Source organism: Podarcis cretensis (assembly GCF_951804945.1).
Source record: "Podarcis cretensis genome assembly, chromosome: 5".
Lineage (NCBI taxonomy): Eukaryota > Metazoa > Chordata > Lepidosauria > Squamata > Lacertidae > Podarcis > Podarcis cretensis.
In genome coordinates this window covers 21,696,864-21,714,705 of record NC_137174.1, presented here as the reverse complement: position 1 = coordinate 21,714,705, position 17,842 = coordinate 21,696,864, and the positions used below count along the sequence as shown (strand labels likewise).

The window sequence follows — 17,842 nt, the reverse complement described above, 5'->3', positions numbered from 1 at the left end:
TTTTGCCTGCCCCAATAAAATGTGCCCAATTTTTCAATGCATAATAGCCTAGGGGGGTTGTGAAAAAAAGCTCTGAAGTTATTTTCCAGGTTATGATGTTCTTTGATGTTACGGTAACACTTCTGAATAAGTAAATATTTGCACGAGAACCAAGTTACAGTGAAAACCTCACTCTCCAAAAGATAAATCCAGAGTTGGTTTCAAGGCAGCCAGTATCGCTGCCATCATTTATCCATCAAAATTAAATCGACGTGTGGGTGAAAAACCAAGCTTTACGGGAAAGATTTTACCTCCTCCAGATACATTTTATGCATATGCTAAATGTTCAATGTAGCTCGTATACCCAGGACGTAGCCTCACGGAATGATCTTAATTCCACATGGCAGATGGCTCTGCTCTACAGTTTCATAGGCCCCTTTGGAGACTTCTAACAAACCATCAAATACCTTTCTAGACCTCTGCCTGATAGAAGCCACATCCGTATTACTCAAAGTGGATGATGCGACAGAAGCAATGGAAGCACTGGCTTTCTGCAGCCACCCAGAACAAGAAGAGGGCTCCTACAGAAGCAGTCAGAGGAGCCACCTTCCCAGAGGTGGGTTGCTGTTGCTTACTGGGAGGTACCAAGGAGGTTGGTGAGCTGCAAATGTACCAGCAGGAGTGCTAAATAAGCTCTGCCAATGCATTGCCAGTGCACTGAACTCCCTGCCACCAACCTCTCCACTTCCAGGTAAGCAACAGTGACCCACCTGCTGGGAAGCTAATGGAGCAGGTCATTACCCAGCCAGCCTCTTCTAGAAGTGATAAGACTGCTGCCCAGTCAGTTCTTACCATTGTTCTCAGTTACTCTCTTGGCAAATGCCAAGAGAAATGGAACCAGAATGGGGCCGCAAAGGAAGAGATGCACCTGCGCCCTTGGGGAATCCTGTAGTAAAAACAGTGTTGGGGAAAAACCCCTATGTTATGGCCTTCCCCTGAATCAGGCTCCTCCAACTCCCTCATCTCCTCCCACCTTCTCTTCTGACCACCCACTACATTCCATCTCCATGGGACTCCTGTGGAGCCTCTGTGCTCTGTGACATCACTTCAGATCAGCCAATCAGTGCCAGATTCTTCAACAAGTGCAGAGTGTGATACAGATTGCCTTTCAGCTTATATCACAGGGACCCAACACCTTCCCCCAAGAGTAGCTCTTCAGCCCCCTTATTGTGAAACCAGTTGAGAAGCTCCACTTTCCTTATCTATCAGGATTTTGTAACCGGCAATTCACAGGTGTCCTATGCTTTGGGGGCTGCCACCGGGAGAGGAGTAGGATTTGGTACAACCCACTTGTTTATGTCTCTCCTAAAGGTAAAGGTAAAGGGACCCCTGACCATTAGGTCCAATTGTGACCGACTCTGGGGTTGCAGTGCTCATCTCGCTTTATTGGCCGAGGGAGCCGGCATACAGCTTCCGGGTCATGTGGCCAGCATGACTAAGCCGCTTCTGGTGAACCAGAGCAGCGCACGGAAACGCCGTTTACCTTCCCGCCGGAGCGGTACCTATTTATCTACTTGCACTTTGAAGTGCTTTTGAACTTCTAGGTTGGCAGGAGCAGGGACCAAGCAACAGGAGCTCACCCCGTTGCGGGGATTCAAACCGCCAACCTTCTGATCAGCAAGTCCAAGGCTCTGTGGTTTAACCCACAGCGCCACCCGTGTCCCTTGCTATGTCTCTCCTAAGGCCACATCTATTTCCAGCCACATCCTTTGTTCCGGGATTAATGATTTTTTTTCTTTAAAAATTATTTTTATACAGTCGTACCTTGGATCCCGAACTCCTTGGTACTCGGACATTTTGGCTCCCGAACGCTGCATACCCGGAAGTGATTGTTCCAGTTTGTGAACGTTTTTTGGAAGCTGCACATCTGATGGGGCTTTTGCAGCTTCTGATTGGCTGCAGGCGCTTCCTGCAGCCAATCAGAAGCTGCGCTTTGGTTTCCCAATGTTTTGGAAGTCCAACGGACTTCCGGAGGTGATTCCGTTCGACTTCCAAGGTACAACTGTATACTGCTATTCATTTAAAAAGTCAAAACGGTTTATGATAGCACGTAAAACTATACAATTCAAACCATATAAGAAGTTAAAAAGAGAGACCAGTGAACTATTGTGAAAATATGTATTCTTAATTGCCTGCATAGGCCTGAAGGAAGAGAGAAGTTTTCAATAAGCATTTAAAAGCTGAAACAGAGAGCAGCTGCTGAATCTCTATTGGCAGATATTGGAAAAATGAAACTAAAGTCTCTGCTTCCTGTTGTTATCAGATGAGTCTCACCAAGTTGGGGAATGACCAGTGCTACTCCTGCAGATGTTATCAGTGATTGAGCTGGGATAAAAGGCTTCAGGTTGCTAGGGTACCTTGGACGTAAGTTGCTCAGGGCTTTGTAAATTAACTCTGTAAGATGTAATTCGCTAGCACCTGAATGGTGACAGGTTCCTTGTCCCTCCTTTAGAAAGCATCTAAGTTTCCCATTGCTTCAGCCTCAAAGGACCTGGACAGTTGTAGTTCTCCAATGAAGTTAAGGTTCTCAAATGGACCATTTTTAGAGACCCCCTGTCCTACCCACCTGCCCCGTACACTGAAGAATCCCAGGGTTAGTTATGGGAAGCATTACGCAAACCCAGTTTAAAATTTGTACTGTAGGTGTTTCAAAGGGGATTAATAAAAAATAAAAAAACTTGCCAGCAAACAGCTCGCAAAAGATTTACAATGGAAATTGAAGCACCTGAATCCTTGACCCCTGGATTATTTATATTACTATGTTCTCTATGATCAAAACCTGCTGATTATTGCTATCTATATCAAAATGACATCATAAAACCTTTTCTGATTCAAATGAGATTTGGGTGGATTTAAATCAAAGCTCCTCACTTCAAACCCTTCTCAAGTGCAAAAAGGAGTTATTGATTCCCATAAACCAGGGCATCACTTCTACATCCCTTAAATTCTGGTGGCATAGGGAGACTGTGCGCTGGCTGCTTCTCCAGTCTGAGTCACTGCCAGGAAATCTTTGAAATAACACTGTTTTCGCAAAGGGGGAAATCTATTTCAAAATAATAGCAAGACAAAATATTAGTGATCCACTCCTTGGAGTTTTGGAGATTAGAAAACCTCTTGCCCTTTAAATTCCAGCTTTCAAAGAACACTATGGAGAATTGCTTGAGCTCTTAGCTCCTCTATCTGTTTGGCTTTGCTCTAGTGGCGAGAGCATCAAGTGCACGGCTGAGTGCCAGGCTGAATGCCTTTAAATAGAAGAAGCCAGACAGACATTTTGGGCTGGCTCCAAGATTTTGAAGGCCCACAAGCAAGACCCAACAGCAAGTGGGCAGGACATGTTAAGCAGAGGACTGCTTTTATGACTGTCCACTGTCTCCTCCTCCCGCCCTCCCTCATACATTAACCCAATTTTCTTCAGCCCCTGCACCCTTCCCTAGGGATGGGCAGAGCCTCAAAGTACAGCTTGGAGACAGGAGCTATTTCTGATACTGGGTTACTGATTAAATGTTGAACAAAATGGTTCCTTTGGTGGTAGCAGCTAGAAGCTGAACGTTACTAGGATGTTTGCTTTAACTTCTTTTATGTTACTCCTCTTCTAAGATGTTGAGTAGTTTCCCCTGGGGAAGAACAGAAAATGTACTCGGAATGTGTCAGTAAATCTGACAACTTTGTAAACAAATCCTCTTGCAGAAATTGGTTTGGCCGTTTGTTTGTTTTTCTTCCATGTGGTACAGCCCTCCTTCTGTGTGCACCAAAACACAATAGACACAAGCCCATCTCAAGTTAGCACACACAAAAATGCCAGGCTGCCTTAATAGCATTGCTTCCACAAACCCTTTCAGTTCACATATGTATGCTAAATAGGACTGGGTGAATTTAATGATAGAAAGTGCTGCCCAGAACAGCACAGGAACATATGGAACTGCCTTCTGATAGGCTAATTCATTGGCCCGCCCACCCAAGAATTGTCTATAATTAGCATTTGGTCTCCATTTTTTGTGTGCAGGAATCTCTTAACTGGAGAGGTCAGGGGGGTGAGCCTGGGATCTTATGCATGCAAATAATGTGCTCTGCTCCTGAGCTATGGTCCCCTTTCCTTCTTGAACATGGGGAATGTTCTTCTGATATTCAGGAAGAGGAAAGGACAGACCCTATAACCTGAGTTATAGGGTGACATAGAGGGTGAAGCTTCTAACAAAGGGTTTAGGCTTGAATGTGGGATGGATGAACTGGAAACAACAGCTGATTGGGATGTGGGGATTGCAGTCCATATAAAGGCATTGATGCCCCATCCAACAGGTAAGGTAAAGGTAAAGGGACCCCTGACCATTAGGTCCGGTCGTGGCCGACTCTGGGGTTGCAGCGCTCATCTTGCTTTATTGGCCGAGGGAGCCGGCATACAGCTTCTGGGTCATGTGTCATGACTAAGCCGCTTCTGGCGAACCAGAGCAGCGCACGGAAACGCTGTTTACCTTCCCGCCAGAGTGGTACCTATTTACTTGCACTTTGACATGCTTTTGAAGTGCTAGGTTGGCAGGAGCAGGGACCGAGCAATGGGAGCTCACCCCGTCGCTGGGATTCGAACCGCCGACCTTCTGATCGGCAAGTCCTAGGCTCTGTGGTTTAACCCACAGCACCATCTACAGAGGTAAATGCTAATACAACAGATGATCTATACATGTCCCCAGAGCTGAAAAGGCTTGAGCCTGGATATAATAATGCCTTGATAGCTCAGTTGGTTAGCATGTGGCACTGATAATACCAAGACTGTAGGTTCAATCCCCATATGGGACAGCTACATATTCCTGCATTCCTGGGGGTTGGACAGATGATCCTCAGGATCCCTTCCAACTCCACAATTCTATGATTCTATGAGCCAAGGCTAGACTAGACTTCTGGGTCCATGACACAGATACACAGCATGTGTGTACCTATTTGCACATGTATTTATTTCTATTGGGTTGGAGCCCATGTTTGTGGTTAGAAGGCTTCTGAATGACTTATCAAGCTACCATGTGAGATGATTGGCTAGACATCACGCACTAGGGAACCAAAAGTTCCAAGACAGAATTATTCAGGGAGCCAAGACACATGGGCCATTCTAGACTACTGAGCCCCAAATTACATATTACAGTTATTCATTCATGGCTATATTTCTTTAGAAGAAAAAGCACCTGTGGGACCTCAATCCAGATCAAGGCCCACACCAGCATGTATTAATGCAAACAGCACCTTCAGATTCAAACAGCAGACAGGGAAGAAGTGATTTTCAGCAGTAAATTGGTGCAGAGCCCTGATCCATATTTGAAACCCATTCTGGATTAGGACCCAGCCCATATGCCAGCCAGGGTGGATGGGAGTTGTGATCCAAAACATCTGGAGGGGACAAGTTTGGCAAAAACTGATAGCGAATCAAACTTTAAAAGGTACTTTAAAAGGTAGGTTCTGTTTCAGTTCAGGCTCATGAGTATATAACTCTCCAGTCTGGTTCTACCACCTTTAAGAAACTGGACTTGTGTGGATGGTGTCTTTATGTAGCTTGGTTGCTAGTTGGCATTGGACTTATTTTATGTGGCTGGAGGCACAAGATTTCTATTCCATTCCATTCTGCTAAGGGAAACAATGAAATTTCCATCTAGCTTCCTGACTAGTATGTCCTCTAAGCCTTCCGTGACAAATTTGGAACCAATTTGAACTGTAAATAGAATCATTAAATAAATAAAAAACTGTTACAGTCACAGTGTAACCCTAGAAAATGAATGCATGGTAAATATTTAATTTGAGAAATACAGTGGTACCTCAGGTTAAGAACTTAATTCGTTCTGTAGGTCCGTTCTTAACCTGAAAATGTTCTTAACCTGAGGTACCACTTTAGCTAATGGGGCCTCCCGCTGCCGTCGCTGCACCGCTGCAGAGCGATTTCTGTTCTCATCCTGAAGCAAAGTTCTTAACCCGAGGTACTCTTTCTGAGTTAGTGGAGTTTGTAACCTGAAGCATCTGTAACCTGAAGCGTCTGTATCCCGAGGTACCACTGTAGGTATTTTTATTTTTATTTACCTGCAATTTACATGCACTACTGCTATATCCTCCTGAACTTTCTCAGCTGTATTTGACAACTTAGTAGATTGAATGAATTTCAGTCCCAAACTGTTCCTTTCTATATCAACTAGCAACACAGTTTTAGCTCATAAATGCCATTATATAAATCTGTGCAGGCAATTCTTATGTTCTTATTTTCACTTTTACAGACATGAAGCTCATTGATAAAGTAATCCAGGTAAGGACCAATACATTTATGGGCCTCTCTTTGTTATTCTCAGCCCTCTGGGGATTAGTTTGAAGTAGTAATCTGAAAAATCAATCACACCCCATACATCATTTGAAATATAAGCTTCGAGAATTTTCAAACTATAGTTTCGTTAGATTAGCTTATTCTTTGTCTTCAGCTGAGCAAAGCAATTTGTATTTGGGATCAAAGTAAATGCCAGAGTCATGAAAATTACCAAGCTCTCTGGCTCCTGTCTGACTCTGCTGCTGCAATGATTACCTATGAAATACAGCATCTTTTGCCTGCCTTTCTACAACTGAAGTATTTGGGGGGAGGGGACAAGCTCCTTCTACTCACGCTTAAAAGAATCTCTTGGATTTCTGCTCAGAGAAAGTGGTTATATTGTTTGATATTTATGGGTTCGGATCAGTTTCAAGGCAGTCAAGAAATTTTACAACTGGGGTTGTCCTGTTCTGATGATTTTGGTCAAGTCCCCTCCCCCACCCCAATTCCCCCCAAATGTGAAATTTCTGAAAACTGGGGACAGGCAGGAGAGCTTTGGTTCAGGAATATATTGGCAGCTTACATCACATTCAGAACAGCAAAATTCATTGCAGTACCTTTGAAAAAGCTCTCAACATTGAATGGCTCTAGGTAAGGGTGTTCATATCCAACTAGTGATGTTCATTCTGCACCATCTGAGCTTGAGCAGACTGATACATCTATATTTTACTTATTCTTATTCCCTGAATTAATGCTTCATGTGGAACTAAATTGTTACAGCTGGGGGGGGGGGCAATGTGGTGCCCTCCAGTGGTACTACATTGCTGGATTACAACTCCCATCATTCTTGATCTTGGCTGGGGCTGATGAGAGTTGGAATCCAACATCCAACTGGACAGGGGGGACAATACGTGGGCTACCCTTGAGGTAGAGAACTTCCTTCACTGAAATTGCACACCACAAAATAATCCCACTTAAAAAAAAAAATCTGTTTGGCTACTGTGCCAGGATGGAGGTCTGACCTTTGTAACTAGTTTTTGGATTTCAGTTCAGTTTTGGTTACCCACACCCACCCCAAACCACAGATTTGATCAGCACAAGATAGGAAGTTGTCTTCAATAGCCTCTGTTAGGCAGCATTCTGAATGGTTAGATTTTACAGTGGTTCTCAACCTGTGGGTCCCCAGATGTTGTTGGACTACAACTCCCATCTTCCCTGAGTTCTGGCCTTGCTAGCTAGGGGTGATGGGAGTTGTAGTTCAACAACATCTGGGGACCCACAGGTTGAGAAAGGCTGGGTTAGAAGTACTAACAGAAGAGCTAAATTAGCAAGATTCAATCCGTTCTTGTGAGTTTTGCTGTAATTTTATTGCCGTTTTGATAGTGTTAGCAGCCTTGAATTTGCTTTCAGAACGAAAGGTGGGTTGTAAATTGAATGAATAAATAATGAAAACTAAGCAAGGCAGAGCTATGGCCGGTTAGCTCAGTTGGTTAGAGCGTGGTGCTAATAACGCCAAGGTCGCGGGTTCGATCCCCGTACGGGCCAGCTAACTTTAGGGACGCGGGTGGCGCTGTGGGTAAAAGCCTCAGCACCTAGGGCTTGCCGATCGGAAGGTCGGCGGTTCGAATCCCTGTGGCGGGGTGCGCTCCCGCTGCTCAGTCCCAGCGCCTGCCAACCTAGCAGTTCGAAAGCACCTCCGGGTGCAAGTAGATAAATAGGGACCGCTTACCAGCGGGAAGGTAAACGGCGTTTCCGTGTGCGGCTCTGGCTCGCCAGAGCAGCGATGTCACGCTGGCCACGTGACCCAGAAGTGTCTCCGGACAGCGCTGGCCCCTGGCCTCTTAAGTGAGATGGGCGCACAACCCCAGAGTCTGTCAAGACTGGCCCGTACGGGCAGGGGTACCTTTACCTTTAAGCAAGGCAGACATCACGTCGTCTCAAATATATCAGTAAATAATCATCACCTTAAACACTGCACCAGACCTTATTCTCAAAAGAAAGCTGAACTAAATATCTGTGCCACTTGACAAGGTGGTGCCTGAGCTTCAGGTCAAAAAAACTGTACCTCAACCTGGAATAAAGAGTAAGGGCACAGGTACTGGGTTAACTGAGGGCCACAACTTTTATTTCACATTTATAGCCATCAATCTGCAGCAAGAGCCTGAAAGTTGTGATACAACAGAATAGTCTTTCTATCTCCTTGCAACCAGAATATTCTGGATAAGGCATCCTGATCCAAACACAAGCATTAGACATCTCTGCTTGTGCCTGCCTGGCCACCTCTTGGTTGAGGGAGGCTCTTGCCCTGACATCATTGCATTTACTAGATTGTTGTTGTTTAGTTGTTTAGTCATGTCTGACTCTTCATGACCCCATGGACCAGAGCACACCAGGCACTCTTGTCTTCCACTGCCTCCCAGAGTTTCGTCAAATTCATGTTGGTTGCTTCTATAACACTGTCCAACCATCTCGTCCTCTGTCGTCCCCTTCTCCTTGTGCCCTCAATCTTTCCCAACACCAGAGGGTTTTTTTCCAGACAGTCTTCTCTTCTCATTAGGTGGCCAAACTATTTGAGCCTTAGCTTCAGGGTTTGTCCTTCCAGTGAGCACTCAGGGTTGATTTCCTTCAGAATGGATAGGTTTGGTCTTTTTGCAATCCATGGGACTCTCAAGAGTCTCCTCCAGCACCACAATTCAAAAGCATCAATTCTTCAGTGATCAGCCTTCTTTATGGTCCACTTCTCACTTCCATACATCACTACTGGGAGAACCATAGCTTTAACTATATGGACCTTTGTCAGCAAGGTGATGTCTGCTTTTTGAGATGTTGTCTAGGTTTATCATCACTTTTCTGCCAAGAAGCAGGCGTCTTTTAATTTCATGACTGCTGTCACCATCTGCAGTGATTATGGAGCCCAGGAAGGTAAAACCTATTTACTAGATAGGGGAAGGGTATTTGTGCAAGATATCAGCACCCCTTCTTGATGTAATGTCATTGGCTAGAGTAACCAACCAGTTGGCACTTTGCTGGTCTATCCAACAGGTTTGGAGAACTGGATCCTTATCTTTCTCATCCTCCCTTCCCGAACCAAGTTTGACATGGGTGGGGCAGCCACCTGTCAATCACCTGACATCACAATGATGCCATTTTTGCCTATGCAGTTTGAAATCAAGTTGTGTAGGTAATGGCACAGCACTTTGCAAGCCCTGATGATCAGCTGATAGTCACTGCTTGTAAAGCACCCTGCAGAGGGCTTTTTGGGTGCTGGTGACTGGCAGCGACATAAACCACTTTTTGGCCCAGCCATTTTTACCTGCCCTACATCTGATGCCATATAGGATGTTTGGTGTAGGGCAGATTAGCCCAAAGAGTCTCATGGGACAAATGGAGAGGCTGGCAGGCCTAATTAGCACTCTGGCATAGCTAAGATTGTGTTCTGACATATATCCACAATTGAGGTCTGAAAAACCAGTAAGCTCAATCTTCTGACAAACCAGATTCATCTGGCTCCCCTGACCTGCCAGATCCCCTCTGGTTCTGGCAGGTTCTAACATGGCTTCAGTGCCCTGGACTCCACTTCCTTGTTCCTCCTGGCAGGAGGAGGTAAGTTTTGAAATCACAAGTTGACAAATGTTTAAAAATGCCTTATGAATTTGTAATCCACCACGGCATGATGTGACTTCACTCATGGACTGATTCCTCTGTGGAAGTCAGTTGCCTCCAAACTGTCACACAGACTTCATGTAAAGGATATAAAAAGGAAGTTACTGTCCTAGCCTTCTGCTCAATAGCCGCACTCAGCAGAATTAGAGCACATTAAGGTTTCATTAATAACATGGCTTGCTGAAGTCAAGAAGCTGGCTGCATTAAAGAAATATAATTAGCTCTAAAAGCATAATAGCGTAAAAGTCATCAGTAGGCTCCTTGGCCCTCAGTGTACAAACAAATGTGTTGTTTTCTTAAAGAGCTATTTAAGAGGCTATTGGCTCTACAAATGATACCATTAGTTGGGAGTGTCTGCAAGATGCCAAACCCAAACACAACTGCAAGAACAGCCAGAAAAGTTATTTATCGTTCTTTGGTTACTTAGTGGAAACATGGTCTTGCATACAAAGAGCTGCATTAAAAGCTCATTGGGGGGTCCCAACAAAAGTGCTGAAGCTGGCCTCAGTTCTTCCCTCATGATGTACCTCCATGGCCTTCTCTTGCAGTGTTGAGGAAAAGGATCCATGCCACAAGACATGTGCGGCCCCAGTCTTGTGACCCTATATTAAACAAAGATGAGTACCATGACTGTAACAACTATTGTGGAATCTCCCTGCTGACTACAGTGGGGAAAATCTTTGCCTGTGTATTTCTCAAAAGATTACGGTTCCTCATTAGCAGAATCTCTCCCAAGCTTTAGAGCTCAGAGCTCAGACATGATTTTCTTTAATATGATATTTTATTTGCCACTCCCTCCCGACTTGCTGGTAGCTCTTCCCTGGCTTGTGGTTCAAGTGGAGGTGGCCAACCTCTATATATCTGAAGTGTCATTATGGAACAGGTGTCACATTTGTTCTATTTTGAAAGAGGCAGAAAACTCAGCAACTGTGGCAGGAAGTTGGCTATATGTTAAAGCAATAATAATAAGCCAGGGGTAATGTTCTGGAAGTTAGTTCACTGAAGGATAAATGAAACTTTGGGGACACCAGAGAAAGCTTTGGTGCTTTTGAGCAAAAATGAGGTCTTCTAATGTTCTCCATGGTATTTGTGGGTGGCAAAACGGGGCAGGGTGAAGGTGGGATGATGTAAAATCCACTATAATTGTTCCTCAGAAATGTCTCCACTGATGAAATTTCGGCTCACTTGATGTTGAATGAAACTCGATTATTCAGTGGAGGAAGGAAGCTATGGGCTAAGAGAGAAGAACTGGGGTGGGAGGGAGCCAAGCTTCCTTCAACAACACTGAAATAAAATCCAAACAATATTAGAACTGGATCCACAGTTGCATCCGAAACATATAGATGGTGAAACTGGCATGGCTATTTTGCTGAATATTCTTCAGGAATGACTCAAGATCTCCAAGAGTTCGGGAACAGCTCAAAAGAGAGCTATTTTTCTGCTATCGTTCAGACTGTGGTTGCACATGGGGACTAGTGGTATGCTATGCCTGCATCTTGTCTTGCAGGCCACCTATGTTCTTCTAGCACACAAGCCCTGTGGGTTCTGGTTGGAGCATGCCTCCAATGTGTCCAAAAAGGTCAATCCAAGAGTGACAGAAGTTGAGAGTAAGGAAGGGACCTGTAATAGGATTTCTATTCAGGTTCAGCTGATGTTGGAATCAGCTCCAGTGTTAGCTAATGTTATCTAAGCAGGTTATCTATCAGTAAAAAAAGCACCTAGCAGAACCATCAGAAGCTCGGGCATTCGGAACCATCAGAAGGGGGGCATCACAGACCCATAAATCCATTGGGTGAAAATTGTCATAAATAAAACTTCCACTGCTTCCATTGCTGTGGATGGGAGGAGGTGGGCTTGGTGGAGTTGAAGCTAACCCTCTAAGCTTCTGTAATGACAGCTTTCTGCCTCCAGCCACACCTTTCCATTTTTTAATTGGTCTGAAATTCTTCACAGTGTAACATTTAAAAAGCAATAATAATCGTATCATCAGAGAATGTTTTTGATTATTATTATATTTTGCCAAGCCTGGGCAAAAGAAATGGTAGTTTAAGAAGACAGTAAAGACACCGTATGCTCTTGCAGAAGTGACAAAAATATCTTAAAGACAATTTATTCCTCTTCTGCAGTTTGTACTACAGTTTTACAAAGAGTGCCAAAGGTAATTAGCAGCAGAATTCAGATAAAGTATTCAAGCTTTGGGATCCAAACAGTCTAATCTCTGGGCCCCCACTATGTTGAATAGCTCATTCAGATCTCTATCTGTACCATATAAGACACACATCTCCTCTTACCTTGTAAATACCTCCCTGAAAACTTTGCCCTGGCATTCGGAACAGCAGGTGATCTCCAATACATGCTGTTCATCTGAAACGGGAATCTTTTCCCTTTATGTGCTATCTCAAGAGAGGCAAATGAGAAAGCCCATTGGAAAAGTATTCTCACTAATAAAATGTTATCTCAAAAAGCACCGTCAAATAATGCAGACAGAGCATTAATGCATAAACAAAGCTGTCATCCTTGGTGGATCGGCAGTGATTTAGCATTGCAAAAACAGAACAATCACAGCTGAGTGATGGGGTGGGGAGGGAGGAAATGAATTTGTATTTTATCACAGCAATTTCCTACAGATATTATCAAGCCAATTCAGCAAAAGGAGTGAATAGGTAGATATTGCTGGATTAGGGGAGCTCATTTGCAAACCTTCTGATCAAATCAACAGCTGTGGAAAAGTTTGTTCAAAGTCAATATGCTACACACCATCGTTTAGGCCACGAATGGCCACTTAACAGCCTGGGATCCAGATCAATACCCCAAAACAATATGGCATCCCTTCAGGACACTCCCCTGTTTTAAGGGAGGTGTGGTCAAACTCCCCCCCACACACACACACAATTAGGACATCTTTTTAAAAGTTTGTTACTGCTTCAGCCCATCTCTGATGATGACCTTATACCACTTGGGCATATCACCAGGACATTTTCTGAAGATGTTAAACCAATTGTGTAAATGACCATGCAGATTTAAAATTTTATTTTCCCTAAAGGGGGAGACAGCTGGTGGAATCTGCCCTTTAAAAAAGCAATAAAAATATTGTTGAGCAGATCTGTTACAGATCTGAAATTCGGGAAGATGGCAATATAGCTTTACTGGAAGTCCTCCAGAATAGATTTTCAAATGAAAATTCTAACACTATGCACCAGGATTTTTGCTAAGATCAGAAACAAGCCTATCTGCTACTGAAAGGATTGGGAATCTGTATCCCTCCAGGTGTTGTTAGATTCCAACTCGCATCAGTCCCAGCAAGCATGACCTGTGGTTAGGTATGGTCGGAGCTGCAATTCAACAACATAACAGAGGGGTGCAGATTCACACACCCCTTGCTCTGCTGAATCCATTTTAACAGTGTCAACATAAGCAGATGAAACACCCTGGTCACACATCACATCTGTGCAACAGCAAAGGCTATGCTTGGGCACAGCAGTTTTCCCGAAAAACCAAATTCAGAATAGAAAGGCTTCTAGCCTACACTGCTGCCAGCTCAGTACAACTTGAAAACATGAATGAAATGTGTTTTGAGCGATCAAAATTCAAAGGAGAGAGGACCCCCCCCCCCATTTTTCCAAGATCAGTCAGTGATCAGCTTTCCTGTACTAGGCACTGACCTTGATATTATTCATACAATATAATATTTCAATCACACAGATCGCAATAAAACAAGAAAGAGAGAAATTCAGTACAATTAATGTCCAGTTTAGACTAAACTAAGATCTATTATCTGCTTAGGAGTCCCCTACATTAACTATCCTGATTTTTTTCCTATTTCTTTCACCCTGAGTTTTCTTACAGCTAAAGCATACTATGCTGTTCTATAGATCAGGGCATTTCCAAGACAGCCGCTGAATGAATAACTGAAACCTAACAAATCAATTAAATCCCTCAAACTGATGTCACATTAATTCAATATTTGAGAAGGAATCAACTTCCAGAATTAAATAATATATGTCTCTGTGAGTAAATACTGGGTGGGGGGGAATCACATTAATTTCTCAGTCTCAGCAGTAAATATGGTTACTGCAGAATACAATTTATGACTTATTCATGTAGCTAGCAATATTTTATAGACTGAATTCCTTTTGCTCTTAAAAGTTCAAGTCAATATGTCTGCAGACGCTGCTGTGATTTACATATTGTTGTAAACGTGCTCCTTGAGAATGAAGGATTGCATTTTCCTCTAGGGATTTTCTTTAGCCTAGCACTTGATGGAGGGTGATAGGAAGAGCCACATTTGTGATGTCTGAGGGTACATCAACTGCTGGACATTGTGTTCTCCCTCACCTGCTTGGATGGGGGTGGGTGGGAGCTGAACCATTTTTGGTTGTCTGACATCTGTCAACATTTAATATGAGTTTTGAGCTTGCTGCAGTGGCTGGATGCATCTATCTGTAAGCCACTACACCATGTGACTTAATATTGTTTATGCATGTATGTATAGTGGTACCTCAGGTTAAGTATTTAATTCATTCCGGAGGTCTATTCTTAACCTGAAATTGTTCTTAACCTGAAGTACCACTTTAGCTAATGGGGCCTACTGCTGCTACCGTGCCGCTGGAGCACGATTTCTGTTCTCATCCTGAAGCAAAGTTCTTAACCTGAAGCACTATTTCTGGGTTAGCAGAGTCTGTAACCTGAAGCGTATGTAACCCAAGGTAACACTGTTGTGGCCTAGGAAGCTGATGGGCACCCAGAGTGGTAAGCATTATGTGCACCTGGGGGCAGGCCAATCTGCCCAGGGGCGGGTCAGTCAGCCCACTGGGGTACGCTGATCTTCCCGGGGCTGCCATCGGCACCTTGCTGATCTGCCCACGGGGGTGTGCCAAATGTCATCCCATTCACCTGTCCTTTCACCTGCCTGTCTCCTCTAGCCAGGAGCATGGGCGGCGGGGCAACCACACACACCCCTGCCCATGACTCCCAAGCCTACAGCTACAGTGAGCTGGGAGAGGTGGTGCAGCATCGGCTTTGCCGGTGGCCGCAACGGACCACCAGGGACGCTGCTCACTGTAGCCTTGGGAGTCACGGGGGGCATGCCAAATGTCACCCCCCTTCAGGATGACACCCAGGGCGTGCCGCGCCCCCCTTCCTACACTCCTCCATGTATGGCATATCTGATTTTAAAATAGTTTACTATTTCAGAACAGTTTCCTCCCCAGGCCTGAAACAGAGTGAATACGTGTATCTAGTATTTGCCCTGCACACTCCACACATCTGATCAAGTAGACTTTCACCTACAAGAATACAGGCCTCAATAAAGTTGTTAGGTTGAAAGGTGCAAGTTTTTGCATTCCTATTCTTATTTGGATGGTTTGGGGGCTGTGACTTAACACTCCCTTGAAGTACCCCTCCCTTCCTTTGTAATGTCAACAAGAGAAATCTGCCTGAAAGAATCCACCAATCACATTGCTATTTAGATCTTTGAGAACTAATCTCAGTAAATTAGCTTTATTACTTACAATATGTAGTTATATGGGCTTTAGGTTTCATTTTTTTAAAAAAAAATCACTCCCCTTCAGCACCCCTCACTGATAAGAGTATTTTGATACAGAAAAGCCCACATATCTGAAACATTGCAGAAGTTACTGTCCCTGTGAGGATACCAATAAACTACCACTCTAAGCACTCCTGACCGTCTGTGGTGTGACCTTCTCCACCACGCTTTACTTTTAAAACAAAAAGGTCCCAAGATTTATTTTACAATCAGCTTCTTTCAGATCACACAATAGACGGGATCGTTCAGTTACTACCACCCAGGCTAGCTGCTAGCTGGAGACGACAAGATGAATATCTGTAAGATTGCATTACCAGTTCTTGGAACCATTGTGCAGCTCATCTGAATGGTGCTATCAAATGATGCCCTAGATAAACTCTCTTCATTGCATATTAAATTAGACACATAGAGAGAATGATTTCCCCTATTATTGCTTGCCAAGCCATTTTACTTAACACAACATTAGTCCTATCCATGCATTTCCTTAATAAACTGATTACTCTTAGCATTAGAGGGAATAAGGTTATTTCCCCCTTTATTTTTATAGCTTGATTCCACTCCTACACAGAACAATGCTTTCCCTCCCCCCCCCTCTCACACACACATTTGGGATTACTAGAATCTCTGATAGACAGATTAACCTCTTGTGCTCATCTATCTCATCCTTATTCAATGATACATGACTACAATGACTTTTGCAGAAGAAAGTGTTACTATTAAAGTGTCCCAGACTGCTAGTATAATTCTAAAGCAGAAGACGCATACCGCATTCTAGAAGCTCCATAATGTCATTCTGGGCTGGGTATCCTGTGGCCCTGCAGATGTTGCGGAATTATAATTCCCATCAACCTCAGTCAGCAAGGCCAATAGTCATGAAAGATGGGAGTTATCTCAACATCTGGAAGACATTGTTTATTGCCTGCTTCAGAGGTTCTGCTGTTGAGATTTGTTCAGGATGTCATGGGGAATTTGGACCGGGATCTTACTAGTGTTTCTTAAGCTTCTTGTTGCTAAAGTATTCCAGAGGTTAAAAACTGGTTTCTTGTACCTGTCACACCGATGGGGGCATGTCACTTTTTTATATCAAGTTATCTGCAGTTGAATTTCTCTTATAATTCATGCTGCAGAGTTATAGTATTTGGGGGAAACTACAGACAAGTCTATGTATTTGAAAATGCTTCTGCAGATATTGACATTTTTGATACTGTATAAATATAATAGTTTGTGTTGAATGGATAATGGATTTTCTTTTTGTTTCAACTCAGTGTGCAGTGGCTGCGAAATAAGGCAAATTCCATGCCTTAAAATGTAAAAGTTTCATTTAACAAAAAAGCACAGAGATGTTATTAAGCTGGTCAATGTGAAGCACCTGTATGTATCTTTTTAAACAGTGCATGCACGACTACGCACCCTATGACTGCACTTCAATATTGGAAGGCAAGAGCAAGAGACAAACCCCCCATTCCCACTCAAAAATTGCTCCATAGTTCTCACATCAACCTCTTCTTTCATCAGGTGGTTTCTTTCTGCCCGTCACCCACCCCTACCCCCAAAAAATGTTGAAAATATTGGCACAGCTGTCAGAAAGACGCTGCTTCCCTGGGAAATATGTGACTCCAGCCTCAGAAACATAAAGCGATGTCTCACATCAACAGCAGGCCTCCACTGAAAGATTTGGGAAGGAACCCTGAATAGCAGAACAGCTGGAACTATCTGACTTTGGATGTGCCGCTGGGACAATTTTAGAGATGTCTGAGAGTTCGCTCTGACATGTCACCAGCCCAAGACTTAAAGCTGCCCTCCAAAGTCTTCAGAAGCAGTAGCAGCTGGCAGGGCTCGGCATGGTGAGGAGACATGGCTTGCCTGGCTTCCTAACATGGTTGCTGTCACTGATCGAGAGGAGGAGGGGCAAGGCTGCAGGGCGGTTGGCACAAAATGGGCAGAGCAGTGGGAGAGTAAGATGTTGTGCCCACACTACACTGACCCCTCCACTGTCCTTCCCCCTTTCAGTTATTGGCAGAAACCTTCATGTTGGAAAGTCAGGTGAGCAACACTTCCCCACCTCACTCTGCCCTGCTGGCCACTAAACCAAGATTCAAAACTGGTTTTTCTCAATAAACCACGGGTAAAATTAACCACAGTTCCATTGGTAAGAATAACATGGCTAATTGAAAGCAGTGTGGCAGCGTCTGATGGGGAAAGAGAGTGCATGGACCCTAGGTTCATTAATGTAATGCTAAACCATAGTCAATCACAACACTTCAACACAGCCATTGTAAATCATTTGGTTTCCCGTGATGAAAAAATGCCAAACTTCATTTTTTTAA

The 17,842-nt window shown here is 43.9% G+C and overlaps 1 long non-coding RNA gene across 2 annotated transcripts; it reads left to right on the top strand.

Moving 5' to 3' along the window:
* Positions 1–1,166: 1,166 nt before the first annotated feature.
* LOC307215989 lies at positions 1,167–17,059 on the top strand. Of its 2 annotated transcripts, XR_013838849.1 has the most exons (4): positions 1,167–1,350; positions 2,303–2,403; positions 6,285–6,313; positions 17,031–17,059. It is a non-coding gene; the product is annotated as an uncharacterized lncRNA (long non-coding RNA). The 2 variants fall into 2 exon arrangements; XR_013838850.1 differs by lacking the exon at positions 17,031–17,059 and having other exon boundaries at positions 6,285–6,599.
* Positions 17,060–17,842: the final 783 nt, after the last annotated feature.